The sequence below is a fragment of the Schistocerca nitens genome, chromosome 5 (assembly GCF_023898315.1).
Source record: "Schistocerca nitens isolate TAMUIC-IGC-003100 chromosome 5, iqSchNite1.1, whole genome shotgun sequence".
NCBI classification, from domain to species: domain Eukaryota; kingdom Metazoa; phylum Arthropoda; class Insecta; order Orthoptera; family Acrididae; genus Schistocerca; species Schistocerca nitens.
This window is the reverse complement of record NC_064618.1, coordinates 284187886-284211641: the sequence shown is the minus strand read 5'-3', so window position 1 is coordinate 284211641 and position 23756 is coordinate 284187886. Positions and strand designations below refer to the sequence as shown.

General features: G+C 46.1%; 1 long non-coding RNA gene across 1 annotated transcript in view; it reads left to right on the top strand.

The window, feature by feature from the left end:
* The first annotated feature begins 2088 nt into the window (after positions 1 to 2088).
* Positions 2089 to 23756, top strand: part of LOC126259773 (uncharacterized) — a 593974-nt gene continuing 572306 nt past the window's right edge. The window contains exon 1 of the long non-coding RNA XR_007546559.1: positions 2089 to 2290. This is a non-coding gene — a long non-coding RNA (uncharacterized LOC126259773). The remainder of the gene's footprint in view (positions 2291 to 23756) is intronic.

The following is a 23756-nucleotide window of genomic DNA, read 5'->3' as shown; positions in this document are numbered from 1 at the left end:
GGGGCGTCCCCAGACATCGGCGGGATACCAACCTAACTGTCGCCCGCCCAGCAAGCAGGAGAGATGGTTTGGGGAGCCATTTCATTCCACAGTAGGACCAGTTTGGCTGTCATCCGCGCCATCCTTACAGTACAATGGTACATTGATGATATTCTGCGCCCCGTTCCGTTGCCCTTCATGGCAAACCATCCTGGACTTACATTTCAGTAAGATAATGTCCGCCCGCAAAGGCGAGAGTTTCTATTGTTTCTCCTCGTGTTGTCTTCGTGCTTGCCAAACCCTGCCTTTGCCAGCAAGTTCGCCGGGTCTCTCCCTAATTGACGATATTCCGTGCCAATTGGAGACAGACAATGTGGCACGACATTCCTCAGAAGGACATCCAATAAATCTCGCAGTCTATGTCAACTGGAATAACTGCTTGCATAACGGCCAGAGGTGGATCAACGCATTATTGACTTGTACAATGTGTGAAGCTCTGAACGTCGACAAGTGCGAAGCCGTTCTGTTCACTAGAAGACCGAAGCAACTGCGCAAACACCGCTACTGTAGACCAATAACTCTACATGCACGCCCAATACATTTCCGTGAGGAAGTCAAATACCTCGGTGTCTGGCTGGACCGGAAATTACTCTGGGGGAGACCACATACAAGCACGAGGCTCCAACAGCTCTACCCTATGCTCAACAGGCGTAGCACACTGAACAGAAGGGTGTCGAGGTCCATGTATATGACACTTATTCGACCCCTGATGACGTACGCAGTTCCTGTCTGGGATACGCTGCGCCTACACGCCTGCGCCGTCTGCAGCTCATACAAAACTAAGTACTCAAAATCATAAGCAATGCTCCACGATACACACGCATCGAGGACCTTCACCGGGAGTACCGACTTGAGACTCTCACGGAGGTAGTCCACAAACGCACCACAAAACTATCCAGAAACTCCAGACATTCGCAGAACCCGTTTATTCTGAATCTGGGCAACTACGACCAGAACTATAGATGGAAACATAAAAGACCAAAAGACATACTTGTAAGGACCTAACATCTATGGCCAAGCACACGCAAACACAACGGTACAGGTGAGCCCCTGTTAATCAGACGCCATTACTGGATATCCAGCTGGAACAAACTGCCGAATAACCGGCACCACGCAGGGAAGCCGTACCGTACACTGCATGCAGACAAGCTCCACACACCCCCCACCCCGTGAGATGATCTATGGCCGATCTCCCACTACTATATAACGATCTTGATTGTTCCAGGAATGTAGCGGCTGCAGCAACTGCGATACATCGCCATCGCTTGCCACGGTAATGATGCATGATACCCATACTAACAAATCCAACCTTGCATGAACTATCGCAGCTAGTAAGCCACTACTGCTCTTACTACCTATCCCACTGTCGCAGAGGTTTTTTCCCACGGCACGAGCCTTGGCACTTTTTTCCCTCTGCTCTTCAAATTGCTACCCTCATTCGCGTTTCGTCCACTATCACCTGATGGACCGTGTTAATGCGTAGTCTTACCCAGACGCACGGATAACATCACAGCCGAGCATCCTGTGATCCACTTACTAGATAACTAACATGTTGACGGAGGTGACAGTAGAACTTTTGGTCTGGTCACCACGTTGGTGCAGGCGTGGAGGGGCCCCATCTCTTTAAAACCCAATTCTTCTGAATTAGGTACCGTTTGGATAATTCCTTTGTGGAGTTTCGGTTTTTTGTCTTAGTTAGAGTTCATTTATCTTAGCGTGTATTTATCCCGTCATCACCAACTGCAGAAGCATGGGGACCAGAGACTGTAACAAGCTGTGACTCCGTCCAGAACCGAACCCTGGATCTCTCCTGTCAGTTCAGCAGAAAGGACGCACAAGAACGAGAAGGGCCAGCTCCCCAGTGCAGTCACCGGCCACGAATCGGCCGGCGGCGAGAAACAAACAAGTAGCAGGCAGGCAGCTGGGAGGCGGAGCGGGCAGGTGGTTCGGGTGCGGGATGCTGCGGCCGCGACGGCAGCGCCCCTGGCGGCGGCCGCGGCAGGCGGGGACGCGGCGGGCTGCTGGCGGCCAGTGCGAGTGTGAGCGGGGCGCGCCATGGTCGCCTCTCGACCCTCCGGCTGCCCGCCCGATCGATAGGCGCCGTCGCGAGCCGCCGCGTCCGTGTCGTAGCGTAGCGTAGCTTACCTTACCGTACCGTGTGGTGTCGTGCGAGTGCTAGGCCGCCTGCAGCCGCTGCTGTCTGCTCTGCCCCGCTGCTGCAACACGTGTGCCGGCTGCAGCCCAGGCCGCGGTAAGTGACGCGCCGACTCTGACATGACATCCACGTGACCGCGGCCAACACGATTCCTCACCATCAGATTAGTGCCGACACTGTGCGAGCACTAAAAATCTGACGAGTTGTGCAGTCTAAATTTATATATGCCAATTTTTCTCTTGACGATGTGTCTAGCGAAACTTTGAACCTTAATGGTGTTGTCATCAAGTGACAATATCTGAAGGTGCTCGTGTCTGAAGAGTTTCACTGGTCATAAACCAAATAACGTGCGACCTGTGGCGAGTTATCTGTACCTTACATGAAAACACTTAAAGTGCCTCCCCCACCCTTACCCATTACTGACGATCCCCTGAAATCTTGGTAGTGGTGACAGACCGATCTGTAGCGTTGGCGGCGTTGGTGTCATATTTAACTCACTTTGCCATATTTTACGTAGTTATCATTATAAAAAGAGAAACTGGAAGAGAAGCACAAAAACCTTTATTAGATAATTGACAACTCTCCAACGAGCATTTTGATATTCATAATGTAGGGCGTTCATTGTACATTACCTAAAAGAAATGCAAGACATTCAGTACTTTGACTTTTGCCCAAAAACGAGACAATTAGAACGAAAATTTACCTCTGCCTCCCGTACGAAAATGTACTTTGATTTTGTGAACTGCTGAATAATTGTTCTGTGGGGTACTATGTGATTAAAAAAAATTATCCTTTTCTATTCTTTTATTAACTTCTCCATAATCCCTGGTTTTATTTCAGCTGTGATCTACAGCAGTTCTCAGATCATTGTTGCAGCGCGAGTAGTGTACCACAGAGGCGCATGCGCTCTCGTAAAATTATCTCGGGGAAGCTGTAGTTGACAACCGAAATCTGCAGTTATAGCGGCGATTCAGTGAATATTGTACGGTCAGCAGTTTACAAATGATGCTACAATCTAGTGTTTTACAAGTGGCTGTGTGTTAAACATTATAAACAATAAAATATGGCTGTTCACAGTCCGTTGTATTGCGTCTTTTGATGATGTAACGTGTGCTGTGACAGCAGTTCAGTGACTAGCAAGCAGGGTATTTAGATGTGAGACATCAAGTGCATACACAGGATACGGCTACATTAGCCTCGAGCGTAACCATACATACACTGTGACTGATATTAAGCTGATGAGCTGCCTTTTGTTGTCTAAATCTACTGACTCATTGCGGTGCCATTTCTGCAATCGCTTGTTAGCTGCGCTTAGGTGAGAGGTTGATACTTAATAGTTATATTTCAAAGTTCGACTGTTTCTAATGGAAACTGGGATAAGTGTGTTTCTGTTACTCGAATACTTAACAAAAGGAGACAGAATCTACGTAAGAAGCAGCGATCATCTCGCCACTTTTACCAACGAAATTAGTGTAGATTGCAAATATTTTATTAAATATATTTCATAAAAGACTAGTTTCCCTCTTTGCCATAATCATTAACTAGTGATGTACGAAACGAAAAAAAAAAAATCGGTCTACTCAGATATGACTAGTAAAACTTGGATATTATGATATAGATGGCTTCCTTGTTTCCCCCTTTTACCAGTGTCTGGACTGTCCAGAGGCAAACTCCTGCACGCCACAACCAAAGCGATGCTGCCTCGAAGCAAGATTTGACTTCTGAACAAGCTACATCCGCATTGTTGATCCTTTTGCATAACATGACATGAAATCAACACTACCTAATACTTAGATGTCTCTTTATCAATGTCACCTCTATGAAGACGTGGTGGCAACGAAGATGAATACAATATTTAACTTCCCCACCCTGAAACCCAATACAGTTTTGTGTTTAGTATCATCCCGCTAACATCTACGTCCATACACAATATGCTACTTGTACAAGAGTCGAACATCTTTCTTTTTCAATTCATTCAGTGAGGTATTTTGCAGATTTTCTGAAGGCAGCCACACCTCCTTCACCTTGGCATAAAGACGCTGATTCAGCGGAGACTGCCGGAGGCTTTCAGTGCGGCCGTGGCTGCCTGCTCGCCTTTCGGTGGCACTGTTAATCCGCGCGGCGCCTCCTGATTGGACTAATTCCCGCAGCAGCCTCGCTCGCGGGGACGGATTGACCCGAGTCCCCCAGGGAAGGCGACAAATCGATTCCGCAGGATAATTGGACGGAGCCTCAAAGAAACGTGATCCTCCCTGTCGACGGGTATAGTTAATTACTTCTGTCGAGAGCAGCTCACGGAGAAAATTCCAGGGGAACTGAAAGAGTAGCTCGTCTCTTGCGAGTCCAGACCGCGTCCTCTCGAGTTCTCGCTTGAAACGCATCCTGATGGAACGTTCATGGCGCAAAGGTCTAATCAAAGAAACTGCGGACATGAAAGAAATGTAAAAGAAACTTCATGCACTATTTAGAGAGGAGATGGCGAAATGTATTCACAATTGAAGGGAAACAGCCCTCCGTCACTATTTTTAAACGAATTAACCGGTTTTCAACACTGCTAGGAGTGTCTTCCTCAGAATTTAAATAAAAGAATGGTCTGTAACATGGTCACAGAATTATGACAAAAAACGTGTGATACAGAGTATAAGTACGGAATCATCGTGAAAGACTGGCAGTACTTATATGCCCTTTTGGCATATTTCTTACTTCATAAATGACATATACAGGGTGTTTCAAAAATGACCGGTATATTTGAAACGGCAATAAAAACTAAACGAGCAGCGATAGAAATACACCGTTTGTTGCAATATGCTTGGGACAACAGTACATTTTCAGGCAGACAAACTTTCGAAATTACAGTAGTTACAATTTTGAACAACAGATGGCGCTGCGGTCTGGGAAACTCTATAGTACGATATTTTCCACATATCCACCATGCGTAGCAATAATATGGCGTAGACTCTGAATGAAATTACCCGAAACCTTTGACAACGTGTCTCGCTGAATGGCTTCACATGCAGATGAGATGTACTGCTTCAGCTGTTCAATTGTTTCTGGATTCTGGCGGTACACCTGGTCTTTCAAGTGTCCCCACAGAAAGAAGTCACAGGGGTTCATGTCTGGCGAATAGGGAGGCCAATCCACGCCGCCTCCTGTATGTTTCGGATAGCCCAAAGCAATCACACGATCATCGAAATATTCATTCAGGAAATTAAAGACGTCGGCCGTGCGATGTGGCCGGGCACCATCTTGCATAAACCACGAGGTGTTCGCAGTGTCGTCTAAGGCAGTTTGTACCGCCACAAATTCACGAAGAATGTCCAGATAGCGTGATGCAGTAATCGTTTCGGATCTGAAAAATGGGCCAATGATTCCTTTGGAAGAAATGGCGGCCCAGACCAGTACTTTTTGAGGATGCAGGGACGATGGGACTGCAACATGGGGCTTTTCGGTTCCCCATATGCGCCAGTTCTGTTTATTGACGAAGCCGTCCAGGTAAAAATAAGCTTCGTCAGTAAACCAAATGCTGCCCACATGCATATCGCCGTCATCAATCCTGTGCACTATATCGTTAGCGAATGTCTCTCGTGCAGCAATGGTAGCGGCGCTGAGGGGTTCCCGCGTTTGAATTTTGTATGGATAGAGGTGTAAACTCTGGCGCATGAGACGATACGTGGACGTTGGCGTCATTTGGACCGCAGCTGCAACACGGCGAACGGAAACCCGAGGCCGCTGTTGGATCACCTGCTGCACTAGCTGCGCGTTGCCCTCTGTGGTTGCCGTACGCGGTCGCCCTACCTTTCCAGCACGTTCATCCGTCACGTTCCCAGTCCGTAGAAATTTTCCAAACAGATACTTTATTGTATCGCTTTCCGGTCCTTTGGTTACATTAAACCTCCGTTGAAAACTTCGTCTTGTTGCAACAACACTGTGTTCTAGGCGGTGGAATTCCAACACCAGAAAAATCCTCTGTTCTAAGGAATAAACCATGTTGTCTACAGCACACTTGCACGTTGTGAACAGCACACGCTTACAGCAGAAAGACGACGTACAGAATGGCGCACCCACAGACTGCGTTGTCTTCTATATCTTTCACATCACTTGCAGCGCCATCTGTTGTTGAAAATTGTAACTACTGTAATTTCGAAAGTTTGTCCGCCTGAAAATGTACTGTTGTCCCAAGCATATTGCAACAAACGGTGTATTTCTATCGCTGCTCGTTTAGTTTTTATTGCCGTTTCAAATATACCGGTCATTTTTGAAACACCCTGTGAGTACTGCCAGTCTTTCACGACGATTCCGTAATTATACTCTGTATCACACGTTTTTAGTCATAATTCTGTGACCATGTTATAGACCATTCTTTGATTTAAAGTCTGAGGAAGACACTCCTAGCAGTGTTGAAACCCGGTTAATTCGTTTAGAAAAAGTGACCGAGGGCTGTTTTTCTTTCAATTGCAACTATTCACGGTCTCTGAACGTGCAGCCATGTACAAAATTTTGGAATGTATTCAGTATATGGCCCGGTTTCTGTATGGAGAACAACAGATGAGCATGAGTAAGAAATAACCTCTAAAGTAATACTGGTTTAGCGTACGGGTCTCGTGCGGACAATTTGTTTTATCACGAGCGCAACGTTACATCGTCGCTTACTACCTTCGATCGCGTGCCGGGAGACAGAGAAGCTACCTTGTGAAATGTTATTGTAGACACATATTTATGGATATAATGTGAGTGTTATATAAAGATAGAACAATCAGGAAAAATGAAATACGACTTAGGAAGACAAAAGGTGTACGGCCGATTCTTGAGTTTTGCTCATCAATGAGCAATCCTTACCAGGTTGGATTGACAGAAAGGCTAGATAAGATTCAACTGAGAGCTGCACGTTTCGTCACGGGATTGGTTAGCAGGCACGAGAGAGTTACGGAGAAGCTGAACGAACTCCTGTGGCAGACATTAAAAGAGAGGCATTATGTATCGCGGTTTGTTGTTGAGTTCTCGAGAGAGTACGTTCCCGGAAGAGTCGGGCGATCTCCCGCATGCGTCTCGCGAAATTACCACAGCGAGTAAATAATGGAAATTCTGGCGTACGTAGCTTTACCTACAATCGTCCTACGGACGCGTCTTTCGTGAATGGAACAGGAAGCAGAGAAAAAGACAAGTGTTATCAGAGTACCCACCACCACACAGCGTAAGGTGGCTAACGGAGTAGATGTAAAACTTATTGGACGCGGATGCGCTTGGCTGTATGTAGGTGTGGATATGAGTGTGAGTGACATCTTGTGCGTGTGTGTGTGTGTGTGTGAGAGAGAGAGAGAGAGAGAGAGAGAAAGAAAGAAAGAGGAGAGACAGTGATAGTAAGTTTATTGGTTTATTATCGTGCGCCACTGTATCACTTTGTCATCTGTATGGGCTATTGTTTTTTTGTTTTGTTTTGGGAGAGAGGAGGAGGGCTTTTCGTATGTAGCCACTCTGTCATCATAAAACACCACATATTCCGATAACAGTACAACATTTTGAATTCCCTCCGGATGAGGCGGACTGGGATATTCCGCATCGTTGACTAATCCAGACTCCACCGCTTTACAATACTCAGGATTCAATGGCACAGAAATAAGACTTCCTTCTGGAATAAGCGTTCACTTTATCTTCATCACTAACTAGATTCTTTTGAGGTACCACAACAATGAATTTCAAAAATCGTCATTTCCTCGTGTTATCTGGAAGCAGTAATCCCATGTGACGTTGACGGCCAAAAGTATCGGAGCATACACTCGCTAATCAAACACAGAGTATGATGTACGTTACACCTAATATTCCAAGAACAAATTATTTGTATAACAGCTTGACTGACGTTTTAATTACGTTTATGTGTACAAAACAGATGCTTAGAATTTTATTTTTTACAGTCATTCGAAGCTCTGGATATAAAGCCGCCTCGCTGGTTGTAATTCTGGGGATGTGTAGTAGAGTGCGAATTAAGAAGCAACAGTGCACTACAATCTACCACAAACCTATAATGACCTGTTGCTCAGAAAAGCACTCCGTCTTCAGGCCACGAGTGGCCTACCGGGACCATCCGACCGCCGTGTCATCCTCAGATGAGGATGCGGATAGGAGGGGTGTGGGGTCAGCACACCGCTCTCCCGGTCGTTATGTTGGTATTCTTGACCGAAGCCGCTACTATTCGGTCGAGTAGCTCCTCAATTGGCATCACGAGGCTGGGTGCAACCCGAAAAATGGCAACAGCACATGGCGGCCTGGATGGCCACCCATGCAAGGGCCGACCACGCCCGACATCTCTTAACTTGGTGATCTCACGGGAACCGGTGTATGCACTGCGGCAAGGCCGTTGCCCTGTTGGTCAGAAAAGGGTGCGTAGTAAAGAAATTTAGAAACGTATATCTGTGTCTATTTCAGACAGGTGCAAATTTCAGAACATGTGGACATAACTAACAACATTAAACATGAACGGACTCGCCCATCAGGCGACAAAGACGAAAAGAAGGTGTGAGGCCGGAGTGCGAGTCGTGTAGGCTACGGGTAGGTCTGTTGGTATGAGCATTGCTCGTGAAAGGTAAGTCCCTACTGGGCGCACAGTTTTACTCTGAAAGAAAGTTCAAAACACCGCCCACTCCGCTGCAGATTGAGTTGTAAAATCTGGAGATTACAAATTTCTTCCAGTGACCAAGAGGAGTTTCCGTTTGGGACGTCCATACAGACATATCGGTCCTCCACTTCCTTGCCGAATTTTTGCGTTACTACCCTAATGACGCCGATAAACAGAGCTGCCTATTAAGCAGCGAGCGATATCTTCGTTCGACGGGCTCAACGGTGGTCCACAAGCAGCCCACGTTTAGTCGCAGACTGCTGCTCACCATATCCGACCGATCGTTTATACACTACTGGCCATTACAATTGCTACACCAAGAAGAAATGCAGATGATAAACTGGTATTCATTGGACAAATATATTATACTAGAACTGACATGTGATTACATTTTCACGCAATTTGGGTGCATAGATCCTCAGAAATCAGTACCCAGAACAACCACATCTGGCCATAATAACAGCCTTCATACGCTTGGGATGGCGTGTACAGGTACAGCTGCCCATGCAGCTTCAACACGACACCACAGTTCATCAAGAGTAGTAACTGGCGTATTGTGACGAGACAGTTGCTCGGCCACCATTGACCAGACGTTTTCAATTAGGGAGAGGTCTGGAGAATGTGCTGGCCAGGGCAGCAGTCGAACATTTTCTGTATCCAGAAAGGCCCGTGCAGGGCCTGCAACGTGCGGTCGTTCATTATCCTGCTGAAATGTAGTGTTTCGCATTGATCGAATGAAGGGTAGAGTCACGGTTCGTAACACATCTGAAATGTAACGTCCACTGTTCAAATTGTCGTCAATGAGAATAAGAGGCGACCGAGACGTGTAACCAATGGCACTCCACACCATCACGCTGGGTGATACGCCAGTATGGCGATGAGGAATACACGCTTCGAATGTGCGTTCACCGCGATGTCGCCAAACACGGATGCGACCATCATGATGCTGTAAACAGAACCTGGATTCATCCGAAAAAATGACGTTTTGCCATTCGTGCACCCAGGTTCGTCGTTGAGTACACCATCGCAGGCGCTCCTGTCTGTGATGCAGCGTCAAGGGTAACGCAGCCATGGTCTCCGAGCTGATAGTCCATCCTGCTCCAAACGTCGTCGAACTGTTCGTGCAGATGGTTGTTGTCTTGCAAACGTCCCCATATGTTGACTCAGGGATCGAGACGTGGCTGCACGATCGGTTACAGACATGCGGATAAGATGCCTGTCATCTCGACTGCTAGTGATACGAGGCCGTTGGGATCCAGCACGGCGTTCAGTATTACCCTCCTGAACCCACCGATTCCATATTCTGCTAACAGTCATTGGATCTAGACCAACGTGAGCAGCAATGTCGCGATACGATAAACCGCAATCGCGATAGGCTACAATCCGACCTTTATCGGAGTCGGAAACGTGATGGTACGCATTTCTTCTCCTTACACGAGGCATCACAACAACGCGTCACCAGGCAAAGCCGGACAACTGCTGTTTGTGTATGAGAAATCGGTTGGAAACTTTCCTCATGTCAGCACGTTGTAGGTGTCGCCACCGGCACCAACCTTGTGTGAATGCTCTGAAAAGCTAATCATTTGCATATCACAGCATCTTCTTCCTGTCGGTTAAATTTCGCGTCTGTAGAACGTCATCTTCGTGGTGTAGCAATTGTAATGGCCAGCAGTGTATGTATTGTGTTTATGTATGTGTGACGCGAGGCCCTGCAGTGCAATACAAGCCCCGCCGCGCAGTCTGAGCTGAGCGTGGCGCGTGCTGCGGACACCGCATTCGGAGCCTCCGCTGGACCGCAGCCAGCACGCACGGCGGCGCCTGCCAAGCCAGCGCCCCTCTGCTGACACCGTCGCGCACGCACCAGCTGTGCGTTCACTGTGTACCACTTGCTACCGGAACCGTGCGCGGCCGCTACTACAGGCTCCTTCGCGCCGTAACCGCGCTTTGCAGTGCTGTACGGAACCGATAGCCCCGCAAGAAGGCTGCCATCACCACGTAGCGCTCCGGCCCATTGTAGCATGTGGTGTATCGGATGTTTCCTTCTTTGACGTGAAATCATCTATTCGCTCGTCAGTCGAACTTGCGTGAGAAAGTAGATTTGAACAGCTTATATTAGGTTAGCTCAGAAGTTCGCAGCATTTTTGTTTTGCATGTTGAAAATTTGTGGTAAGTTCTATAACAACATCTCCACTAACAGTTAATTAGTTCAAAACTTATCACGTCGTGCACTCAAAGTACGATCTCTTTATTGCGCAACTAAAAGGTCTTTAATGTGGCAGGTATTGGTACATCAATTGATTACAGTTACTGAAGAAAATTAACAATAATATCACTTATCTTGTATTTGCAATCCAACGACGATGTCGCTCTGGCTTTGGCTCGTAATTAAAAATGTTGTCCAGGTAGCATGACTATCGCTGTTGGTGTGAAAGCCACTCGGATGTTAATTCCGCCGACTTGAAGAACTTACGAAGACAATCTTTCAGGATTAATGTGATGATTTATGTTTTTCATTGCAATGTGCTTCATACTTTTTTAAACAATGATCACTTGAAAAAAATTCTTGACACTCACTTTTCACAAAAATTCACATTTATTACATTTTTTATACTTTCACGTGCTCAAAACATTACTTCATCATACAATTTCGCAGCCGTTACTCCTTTAGTAAAACTCACAACATTTTCCGTTGTCCACAACTCAGACTCATCTTTTCATTTCCAACACCAAGTCAAGACTGTTCATATTCAACACAAAAACTTGATTACTCTATACGCTTCCGCGCCAAAAGTCACAAGCCAGCCTCAAAGATAACAATAAGTACAAAGATATTCGCACTAGATATTTTATCGATTTCAACATCTCAAAATATCGACGTACCTACATATAAAAATGGAACCAAATTTGAATAGAGTGAAAAATATGAGATATTACGTACAAAAATATTCATTAATCTTCGGTATCGAAAAACTGGATTGGCGGGTGGTAATGGTTTCGCAAATAAAGAACCATTACAGTTCCTATGGGACCAAACTGCTGAGGTCATCGGTCCCTAGGCTTACACATTACTTAAGCCAACTTAAACTACCTTACACTAAGGATAACACGCACACACCCATGCCCGGGGGAGGGCTCGAAACCTCCGACGGGGCGAGCCGCGCGAACCGTGGCAAGGCGCCTGAGACCACGCGGCTACCACGCGCAGCATGCATGTTGATATTCCGGTTGTTGTCGGTTTATTTATTAATGACAATTTTTTGCTTTGTAGTTCACTGCTGCTATTTGACTTAACGTATTGACATTTCACCATTTGGAGGTAATGAGTAGAGCTGTGGATGCAAGAAAATTGAGTGACAAGTGGAGAAATCGGAACATTTTCGACAAATTCTTCTGTTCGAGCTCATTAGAAGGGAACAGCAGCGGAGGCAGCCAGAAATATTTGCGCCGCGTGTGGGGACACTGCCATTGGACAGACCCCGGTAATAAAATGATTTTCTCGTTTTAAAAAGGATCGTTTTGACATTAGTGACTCTCCACGCTTAGGAAGCTCATCGGGGTTTGATGAAGATCGTTTAAACGCATTATTTCGCAATGAATCACTTCACTATACTCGAGAACTGGTAAATGTGATGAACTCATTATTCCATCATCGTGAAATATCTGCATGCAGTGAGGAAGGTTCAAAAATCGAATGTGCGGGTACCGCATGCTCTAAGCCAAAATCACAAAAATCAGCAGGTGGTTATATGTGCATCTCTGTTTGCTCGTCATGAATTGGCTCGTGAACAACACCGACCATTCCTATCCTGTGTCGTTATTGGTGACGAGAAATTTTGTCTTTATGCTAATATAAGGAAAAGAAAGCAATGGTTGATCCCAAACAAAGTAGCAACTCCCCGTACTTTAACTTGCGAGCACCCACAAAAGATAACGTTATGGATCTGGTGTAGGACGAATTGCTTGCTCGAGCTGTAACCATCACTGCTGACATTTATTGTCAACAACTGAGATATCTTGCAGACGCAGTCCAAGAACAACAAGAAAGACTGTGCGAAGTGATGCTACTTCACAATAAAGGCCGCCTGCACTCTGCTAGAGTGACAAAAAACGCTGTACAACCGTTGGTTTCGGAAGTCAGACCGTGCCCACCTTATTCACCTGATATTGCACCCTCAGATTTTTCACCTTTTCCGCTCTATATCGAACAACCTTCTAGGAACTTCCTTTCCAGATGAAAACGCGTTCCGATCATGGTTCGACGAGTTCTTCGCCTCAAAACCATGTGATTTCCACATTCGCGGAATCTAAAAGTTACCCCAGCGTTGGCTGACTGCTGTAAATAGTGCAGGAGAATTCAGACTTGATGACTGAAGTGTCTATTGTGTGTATGTCTTGTTCGTAGGTCTAGAGTGCGAGTGTGAGTACACCACACAGTATCCGTCTGCCAGGAAGTTTGGTATTTGTTGTATTTATTAAACTTATGTAAATAAGCTACGAGACTAATGATGGGCCAACAATGGTTCAGCCCACAGTGGATAGATCATGCCTCAACGCGTTCGCCACACAGAATTTCTTTTGCCTGTGACGCAGACACAACAGGGTGGGTGCAAGCGCGTGATTGCAATAAATTAGATTTGTACAAACTTATAAATTGGTGTAGCGAGAAAACGTCTTTAGCTAGGATATTGATTGTCGTGTCATTGTGAACAGCTTGTGGAACATTGCTAGGACCCAAAATTGGTTCAAAATTGAAAGTTGCAAAATAACGAAAGATGTCCTCTCACACGCCTCGTAAATACACTCGAATTACAGAAAAACACAACTCAGAGGAAAGCTCGCGTCGAAAAGAATCCGAAAAACTTAAAGTCCAGTACCGAGCGAATGCGAGAGTTACACAGCAGCATCGAAAAGGGAGGACCAGCGCAAAGCGAATATGTTGTAGGCCCATCAGGCATAACACCGCACAGTATTGTATCAAGCCCGCCGAAGCTCATGTCACGTATGCCTGTGACCCGCTGCAGTGACTCTCGATTTGATGAAAGACGCCACTGCTGATCATACTGATAGATGACAATACGATGCACAGAATTAAACAACCCTCGACACACTTGTTCGATTTCATGAGCTGCAGTTCGTAACCACTAAATTATGGTCAGAATCCACATCTATCACTCGCAATGTTTTGCAGTTTTAAATATGGTTTCGGTATCTCTACCTTACCAACATGTAATTACTCTCGAGGGTCTTACTCCTAATCCTCACGTCGTGTATCCCTTACGTTACAAACAATTATGACACAATAGTCAGTCCCGCACTAATGTCAGATTTCATTTGGGGAGTTCTCTGTCGCGCCGGTCAAAATCATTGAATGTCAGTCAATGAGTCAGTTGTTATATTCTGCGGCACGTATAAAGCCGATGTTATTGTGTTCAACATGAATTACTATCAAAACTTTTGCAACGCGTAAGCTAAGCGGCATACAACACACATGCGAGCAAGTAGTTGTTGATGGAAGGCAGCTAAGCTGAAGTTTACGAACAAAAATTCTCTTAGTGATCTTATAAATCGAGAGATTGAAAAGCTGCGGAATGATGCAGTTCAAATGAAGGTACAAACAATGTTGTCTTTCACCAGCAAAATAAGTAAAGGGTCAATCACATTTAATGTATGTACAATGCCAGTAAAAGGACATTCTTTAGGGTCCTTCAAACTTTTATAACTATTTTCGTGGAGCCTTTATATTCGTATGTCTGTCAGTCCATCCGAATACTGTTCAGGGTTGGCATGTTTAAAGTAGCATTTTAATCACGTATTGAAACACTGTTTAATATACTTTCTAAATAAAACACGCTTTTGGTGTGTTGTTGTTGTGGTCTTCAGTCCAAAGACTAGTTTGACGCAGCTCTCCTGTGCAAGTCTCTTCATCTCCGTGAAACTACTGCAACCTTCATCCTTCTGAATCTGCTTATTGTATTCATCTCTTTGTGTCTCCCTCTACGATTTTAACCCCCCCCCCCCCCCCACGTTTCCCTCCAGTCATAACTGATGATCCCTTGATGCCTCAGAATGTGCCCAACCAACCGATCCCTAGTTTTCTAGTTAAGTTGTGCCACAAATTCCTGTTCTCCCCAATTCTGCTCAGTACCTCCTCACTAGTTACGTGATCTAACCATCTAATTTTCTGCATTCTTCTGTAGCACCTTATTTCAGAGTTATTTCAAAGGCTTCTATTCTCTTTATGTCTAAACTGTTTATTGTCCATGTTTCACTTCCATACATGGCTACATTCCATACAAATACTTTCAGAAAAGACTTCCTGAGACTTAAGTCTACACTCTGTTTAACAAATTTCTCTTCTTCAGAAACGCTTTCCTTGCCATTGCCAGTCTACATTTTATATCCTCTCTATTTCGACCATTATCAGTTATTTTGGTCCCCAAATAGCAAAACTCCTTTACTACTTTAAGTGTCTCATTTCCTAATCTAATACCCTCAGCATCACCTGATTTAATTGGACTACATTCCATTATCCTCGTTTTGCGTTTGTTGATGTTCATCTTATATCCTCTTTCCAAGACACTGTCCACTCCGTTCAACTGCTCTTCCAAGTCCTTTGCTGTCTCTGACAGAATTAAAATGTCATCAGCAAACCTCAAAGTTTTTATTTCTGCTCCCTAGACTTTATTTCCTACTCCAATTTTTTTTTGTTTCCTTTACTGCTTGCTCAATTTATAAATTGAATAACATCGGGGAGAGGCTACAATCCTGTCTCACTTCCTTCCCAACCACTGCTTTCTTTCCGTGCCCTTCGACTCTTATAACTGCCACCTAGTTTCTGTACAAGTCATAAATAGCCTTTCGCTCCCTGTATTTTACCCCTGCCACCTTTAGAATTTGAAAGAGAGCATTCCAATCAACACTGTCAAAAGCTTTCTGTAAGTCTACAAATGCCATAAACGTAGGTTTCCCTTTCCTTAACCTGTCTTCTATGAGAAGGCATAGGGTCGATATTGCCTCGCGAATTCCTACATTCATCCTGAATCCAAACTGACCTTCCCGAGCTCAGATTCTATCAGTTTTTCCATTCTTCTTAAATGATTCGTGTTACTATTTTGCATCGTGGCTTATTAAACTGGCATCTGTCAGTACCTCCTTTCTGCGGAATTGGAATTCTTGTATTCTTCTTGAAGTCTGAGGCATTTTGCCTGTCTCATACATCTTGCTCAACGGATGGAAGAGTTTTGTCATGGCTGGCTCTCCCAAAGCTATCATTAGCTCTAACAGAATGTTGTCAACTATCAGTGGTTTTTTGTTATAGTTTTATAACTTTCGTTATAGTGTTTTAATCAGTGTTTAATGATTTTTTTTTCATTTTTACGTATTTTTACCCTGCTACGGGGTAAATCACACGTGAGGGGGAGTAGAGCTCTCACCACGTCTCGTGAAATGTCACTATGGGGTAAGTGATCCATGTTTTTAAGAAAACCCCTCACGTAATTAATGGACGTCCCTTCAACTCAGCCTTCGACCATGGCGTCGGAACACACGCCTCTTTCCGACCCGATACCGCTGGGCATCGTGACGAGCTAGCCGCCCCTATACATGCGCTCATCTCACCTGTCACAGTCCGACTGACAGCTGGTCGCCCGCAGCCGGCCTGTCAGATTCAAACTGCCGTGCGGCAATGGAGCGTGCTGCTCGTTACGTCACACAATCTGAAACCTTCCCGCATCTAAACGTTTCCAGAAATAACTCCAACCCGTTGCCTTTTGTGATTCTTCAATTCTTAATTACGTGACCGGTTTCAAATCACCTCGTGATTCGTAATCAGATGGTACACATTTAATGAAAACGCTTGCAGTGAATGAAACTGAAAAATCGGAACAGCTGATTGGTTGCATTTTTTCTGGACACCTTTATTCACTAGAGCCACACTGTACCACACACACAATGGATACAAGTTTTATTTCCCGCATCTGCTGGTCTGCTCCAAGTACAGAGCCTAGTTTCATGATTCTTAAACCAAGTGTTAACATTGATGATCTACTCTACAAACAATAAGCCTGTCTCAGATGTTGTCCGAATTCTAATCTAGAGGCTAAACGCAACATATACACTACTGGCCATTAAAATTGCTACACCACGAAGATGACGTGCTACAGACGCGAAATTTAACCGACAGGCAAAAGATGCTGTGATATACAAATGATTAGCTTTTCAGAGCATTCACACAAGGTTGGCACCGGTGGCGACACCTACAACGTGCTGACATGACGAAAGTTTCCAAACGATTTCTCATACACAAACAGCAATTGACCGGCCTTGCCTGGTGAAACGTTCTTGTGATGCCTCGTGTAAGGAGGAGAAATGCGTACCATCACGTTTCCGACTTTGATAAAGGTCGGATTGTAGCCTATCGCGACTGTATCCCAACATTGCTGCTCGAGTTGGTCGAGATCCAATGACTGTTAGCAGAATATGGAATCGGTGGATTCAGGAGGGTAATACGGAACACCGTGCTCGATCCCAACAGCCTCGTATCACTAGCAGTCGAGATGACAGGCATCTTATCCGCATGGCTGTAACGGATCGTGCATCCACGTCTCGATCCCTGAGTCAACAGATGGGGACGTTTGCAAGACAACAACCATCTGCACTAACAGTTCGGCGACGTTTGCAGCAGCATGGACTATCAGCTCGGAGACCATGGCTGCGGTTACCCTTGGCGCTGCATCACAGACAGGAGCGCCTGCGATGGTGTACCTAACGACGAACCTTGCTGCACGAATGGCAAAACGTCATTTTTTCGGATGAATCCAGGTTCTGTTTACAGCATCATGATGGTCGCATCCGTGTTTGGCGACATCGGTTGTAAGTAGGCTGTTTAGGTTCTTATATTGGTAACGCCGCCGCCACGTAGCGCCCTGTATGAAGATCACTGGCTGTGCTGTGTGTAGTCTGTAGCTGGTTGGCATTGTTGTAATACTCGCAATTGTAGCGTTGGGCAGTTGGCTGTTTACAGCGCGTAGCGTTGCGCAGTTGGAGGCGAGCCGCCAGCAGTGGTGGATGTGGGAAAGTGAGATGGCGGATTTTTGAGAATAGATAATCTGGAGGTGTGTCCATCAGAAACAGTACATTTGTACGAATGGATGTCATGAACTGCTATATATATTATGACTATTAAGGTAAATACATTGTTTGTTCTCTATTAAAATCTTTCATTTGCTAACTATGCCTTATCATTAGTTAGTGCCTTCCGTAGTTTGAATCTTTTATTTAGCTGGCAGTGGTGGCGCTCGCTGTATTGCAGTAGTTCGAGTAACGAATATTTTTGTGAGGTAAGTGATTTGTGAAACGTATCGGTTAATGTTAGTCAGGGCCATTCTTTTGTAGGGATTTTTGAAAGTCAGATTGCGTTGCGCTAAAAAATATTGTGTGTCAGTTTAAGCACAGTCTTTCCTAAGGGGACGTTTCATACGGTGAACGCACATTGGAAACGTGTATTCGTCAAGGCCGTATTGGCGTATCACCCTGTGCGGCGTGATGGTATGGGGTGCCACTCGTTACACGCCTCGGTCATCTCTTGTTCGCATTGACAGCACTTTGAACAATGGACGTTACATTCCAGATGTGTTACGGCCCGTGGCTCTACCCTTCATTCGATCCCTGCGAAACCCTACATTTCAGCAGGATAATGCACGACCGCATGTTGCAAGTCCTGTACGGACCTTTCTGGATACGGAAAATGTTCGACTGTTGCCCTGGCCAGCACATTCTCCAGATCTCTCACTAATTGAAAACGTCTGGTCAATGGTGGCCGAGCAACTGGCTCTTCACAATACGCCAGTCACTACTCTTGATGAACTGTGGTATTGTGTTGAAGCTTCGTGGGCAGCTGTACCTGTACACGCCATCCAAGCTCTGTTTGACTCAATGCCCAAGCGTATGAAGGCTCTTATTTTGGCCAGATGTGGTTGGTCTGGGTACTGATTTCTCAGGATCTGTGCACCCAAATTGTATGAAAATGTAATCACATGTCAGTTCTAGTATAATATATTTGTCGAATGAATAACCGTTTATCATCTGCATTTGTTCTTGGTGTAGCAATTTATTGGCCAGTAGTGTACTTACTGTCGTGACGTAAACTCTTTATAATTGATTGAAGTACGGAAAATTATTCGGTCCAGTTTGTGTGCCGTTTACTACCACAGTTTCGAAATATAGAAGGTGCTGTCACATAATTGTGACCACCACTTACGCTCGCCGTCAAGGTGCTATAACCACTCACAAACTGCATGTGGCAGCACTGGCAGTGGAGGGTATATAAAGCATGTCGGGAGATTGCAGAAAACAGCGCAGTCGTTGGCGTAATGCGAAAACTGAGCGATTTATCTGACTTCCAAAAAGGTATGATCACTGGCTTTCGGGCCTAAAGTGAAAGCATTTCCCAAGGGAGACCGTGTTAAAGTGTACCGTGCATGGTAAAATGGCGCTCTGCAAAACCGGCACCGAGGCAACGCTGATGCACCACGGCCCATAGATGACAGGGGTGAACGACGGCTGCCGAGATGCGTGCTGGCGAATAAATGTGCAACTATTGAGCAAGTGACCACCCAGATGGGCCAAGGTGCTACCAACAGCGTCCCCGCAATGACAGTTCTGCGAACGTCGCTGCGTACGTCCACCACAGCAGGTGCCTGGTCCATGCACCTATGCTGGCTGCTTTTCGCCGGCGACGAAAGCTGGATTTTCAGTGACGTTCAGTGAGTGGCGACAAACCGTATTTTCAGATGAATCACATTTTATGCTCCACCCGACAGATGGCCGTTAGCATGTACGGTGTGAAACGTTTGGCAAACACCCTGTATGCTCCAGGTCTGGTTAATCTTTCCATGGCATTCCCTGGGTGGTCTCGCCGTTCTGGAAGGCACAGTGGACCAACACAAGTACGCATCTATTCTTGGAGACCATGTCTATCCCTATATACAGTTTGTTTTTCCTCGGCACGTTAGGACCTACCAGCAGGACAATGCAACATGCCACACAGCTTGCAGTGTACGTGCGTGGTTCGAAGAGCACCAGGATAAGTTTACCGTACTCCCCTGAACCCCAAACTCAGCAGATTTAAATCCAATCGAGAATCTATGGAATCACCTCGATTGGGCTGTTACTGTCATGGATCCTCAACCCAGAAACATAGTGCAGATGGCCACTGCACTGGAGTCAGCATGGCTCCACAAACCTATTAATACTTTCTGGAAGCACATTGACTCCCTTTTTTGTGTCGTCTCGTTGTCACTGTATGCTTTTACCATGGGATGCAAGGAGAGGATGTTGTTTGGTGGCTGGAATCCTCTTCTACAACAGACCCGCCAGGATAGCCGACAGCGCTAACGCGCTGCTTCCTGGACTTGGGTAGGCGCGCCGGCCCCAGATCGAATCCGCCTGGCGGATTAACGACGACGGCCAGTGTGCCGGCCAGCCTTGGATGTGGTTTTTAGGCGGTTTTCCACATCCTACTAGGTGAATACCGGGCTGGTCCCCACGTCCCGCCTCAGTTACACGACTCGCGGACATTTGCAACACATTCACACTATTTCACGATTTACACTAGACACAGACAGATCGGGTACACTAATTCCATACCGGGGGGGGGGGGGGGGGGGGGGGGTGGCGGCAGGAAGGGCATCTGGCCACCCCTTCCATTTATCCATGCCAAATCCGTACTTAACCCTGCCGACCCTGCGCACAATGCCGGATCAAGGCAGTAGCAAAAGAAGAATAAAGAAAGATCCTCTTCTACAACACAAACTGCACACATGTATTAACAGGGTTCTTTATTCATAGGAATAGAAAGCTACTTATCTTTATGCTAGTCCATGTGTTGTGGTACAAGCTCTCCCGTAATAGTCCACGTTGGCCTCACTGCTGGTGAAGTACAAGTCCCGCTGTGTACACTGCTCTGATCGTTAGGTACTGACTGACTCTGCGACTGGGCTGACTAACTGCAAGTGACTGACTGGGCCCACCGGTCCGAGGCGGCGATCTAAATACTGGAGGTCGAGAGGGAGTTGCGGCGCGTTTCTAGCGAGTTTGTCTTTGGCCTCTCTCCTGAAAGGCTGGCCTACTCCGGTGACTACTATCAATCTTCTCACAGCCTCTTTGCCGACCAGAGTGCTGGCAGCTTACGCCGGCACACTCTTCTTATAAATCTCGCAGCAGTCTGTGCTGCAGAAGATTGTTCAAATGGTTCTGAGCACTATGGGATTTTACATCTGACGTCATCAGTCCCCTAGACTTAGAACTACTTTAACCTAACTAACCTAAGGACAGCACACACATCCATGCCCGAGGAAGGATTGAACCTGCGACCGTAGCAGCAGCACGGTTCCATCAGAAGATTGTTATCCAAGCTTTTGACAGCTGGTCATATTAATGTGACCGAACAGTGTATGACCAGTTTCACTTATACCTTAAGCAGGATCTGAAATTTGTCTGTATACGGAAATTACGATAAGATGTATGATGTTTTCCACGAAGAAGAGTGAGAAGCATTGTCTGTCAAGAAGCAATCTGGTTTCGCTGCAAGACTTCTTCACAGATTAAAGCAACTGGAATCACTTAACTCGAACGGGGATATAGCAGTCTATAGGGATATGAAATGATATTTTCACATAGGCACAGTGGTAGGTATAGCACGTGGCAGAGCAGTTCGCTGGTGGGATACTGGCTAAAGGTATTTTGCAAAGGAAATTGCTAACAAAACATTCGTAGGACCCGTTCTGTAGTAATGGCCACGTGTGTTCTTGAGTTTTGCTCAAATGCTTGGAAAGACTAACGTATAAAACAAGGACAGTACGAATGGTGAGAGGCTTGCTTGACCCAGGGGAGAACGGCTTGGAAATTCTGGAAACCCTGAACCGGCAGACGCTAGATGTGAGGCGCCAGCTGTCCCGCTACATGGTTACCGTCTTTTTACAAAGTGTCAAGAACCAACATTAAATTTATATACTACAGGCCCTTACGTGTCTCTCCCGCAGCGAACGCAAAGACGAGACTAATCACACCGCGCACAGCGGCACTTTTAACGCGCTTCATACACCAATGGATCGAAAAGTGATCCTAATGCATGCTGCTACGGGAATTACCGTCTCCCATGCAGTTAACAGTCATTTGCAGAGTACAGATGTATGTGTAGATAGAACCGAGAACAAGCTAGACTTTCTTTCTTTCTTTCGCGTGCGCCTCTTTCCCGCAGTGACGCAGGTCGGCATGGTTAATCGGATTTGGCACGGTTAGTTTAAGGGGTGGCCGGATGCCCTTCCTGCCGCCACTCCGTACCCCCAGGACGGAATGAGCGTACCCCAACTGTCTGCGTCAAGAGTAATCTATGGAATAGTGTGAATGTGTTCACATGTCAGCGAGCCGTGTAACTGAGGCGGGACGTGGGGACCAGCCCGGTATTAACCTAGTGGGATGTGGAAAACCGCCTAAAACTCACACCCAGGCTGGCCGGCACTCCGGCCTCCGCCGTTAATCCGCCGGACGGATTCGATCCGGGGCCGGCGCGCCTACCCGAGTCCAGGGAGCAGCGCGTTAGCGCTCTCGGCTAACCTGACGGGTCCGAGAACAAGCTAGACGATTTCAGGCCAATTCACACTGGACGTCAATAGTACGGGATGGCATGATGTCTGTACCTGTGTTTGGCTTCTCTATACCATTTTTGTATAGGCACTATGAACCACATGACCACAGCAATATGCTGTAGGCATCTTACTGCTGACACTCGCAAGTAATGCGATAGTTATAACCTTCTGAAGAAGGGCATATACTGTAGGCATCTTACTGCTGACACTCGCAAGTAATGCGATAGTTATAACCTTCTGAAGGAGGGCACTAAGTGCCTGAAACCGTTTAAGAAATTAAATTTGTTTTATGGAGCTGGTTGCTGAAGCTGGATAAAACCCTAAGTTTCATTAATGCTACAGATCTAGATACTAATTAATATGACTGAAGAAGCAGCCGCCTATGTTTTAAATGATTATTTCTTTCTCTGTTAAATTTATCTGATGTTAAATTTAGCCGACGTGGGCACAAATACTACAAGGCAGTAAAGCAATAGTTTACTGTTAATGCAGTATAAAGTTTTAAGTTTCTAGAAGTTGCTTCTCGTCTTTAATGTATACCATGACCCGTCTCCTTCATGGTACGTATGGAGCAAGCTGGATGAATGAATGAATGAATGAGCTAAGACAGACGTCGAAGTGATATGGGGCATCCTCAAGGTTGAAGCTTTGCCTCTTTAGCTGAACTATCTGAATGTGATAGAACAATTTAGAAGATTTTTCCCGAACAGTAAAATGCTATCGTCGTTCTTCGAGAAAAACTGTAAGCTGAAACTCCTCGCCACTGCGTTTCTTTCACTGCGATATTCTCCTGTGCATAGCGATCTACGACTTAAGTGAGATTAATAGAAGCGCTGCATCTCGTGCTACCGCCCACGTGACGGAATGCGCTGTGAAACTGTCCGGTGGAATCATTGCATGTGGCGGTATGGAAGGCACCAAGCAGTGGGGCTTGCATGCCACGAGGCGGTGCGAGATATCAGCGCAGGTCCAGACTGGACCGGTTGGTGGGTGCTGCAGGTGCAACGACCGAACGTCTCGTCTGGATCCCCAGCCAGCCTGCGTACTAACGCACGGTGTGCAGCAAAATATCTCTCAGTTTTGCAAGGTAGGAGGTATTGGCGAAAACAAAAGTGTAAGGGAGGGTAGTTAGTTGTGAGTTCAATTGGTAGAGCACTTGCCCGGTCCGGTCTGTTTTGGTTGGCAGGAGAGCCAACACTGTGTTACTAAAAGGAGGCCGAAAGGCACGCGTTTTAGCTCACGCAGGCTGGCGTGAGGTCTGGAACAGGACAAGGAAATTAGAATTTAGAAAAACGGACGTAGCTGG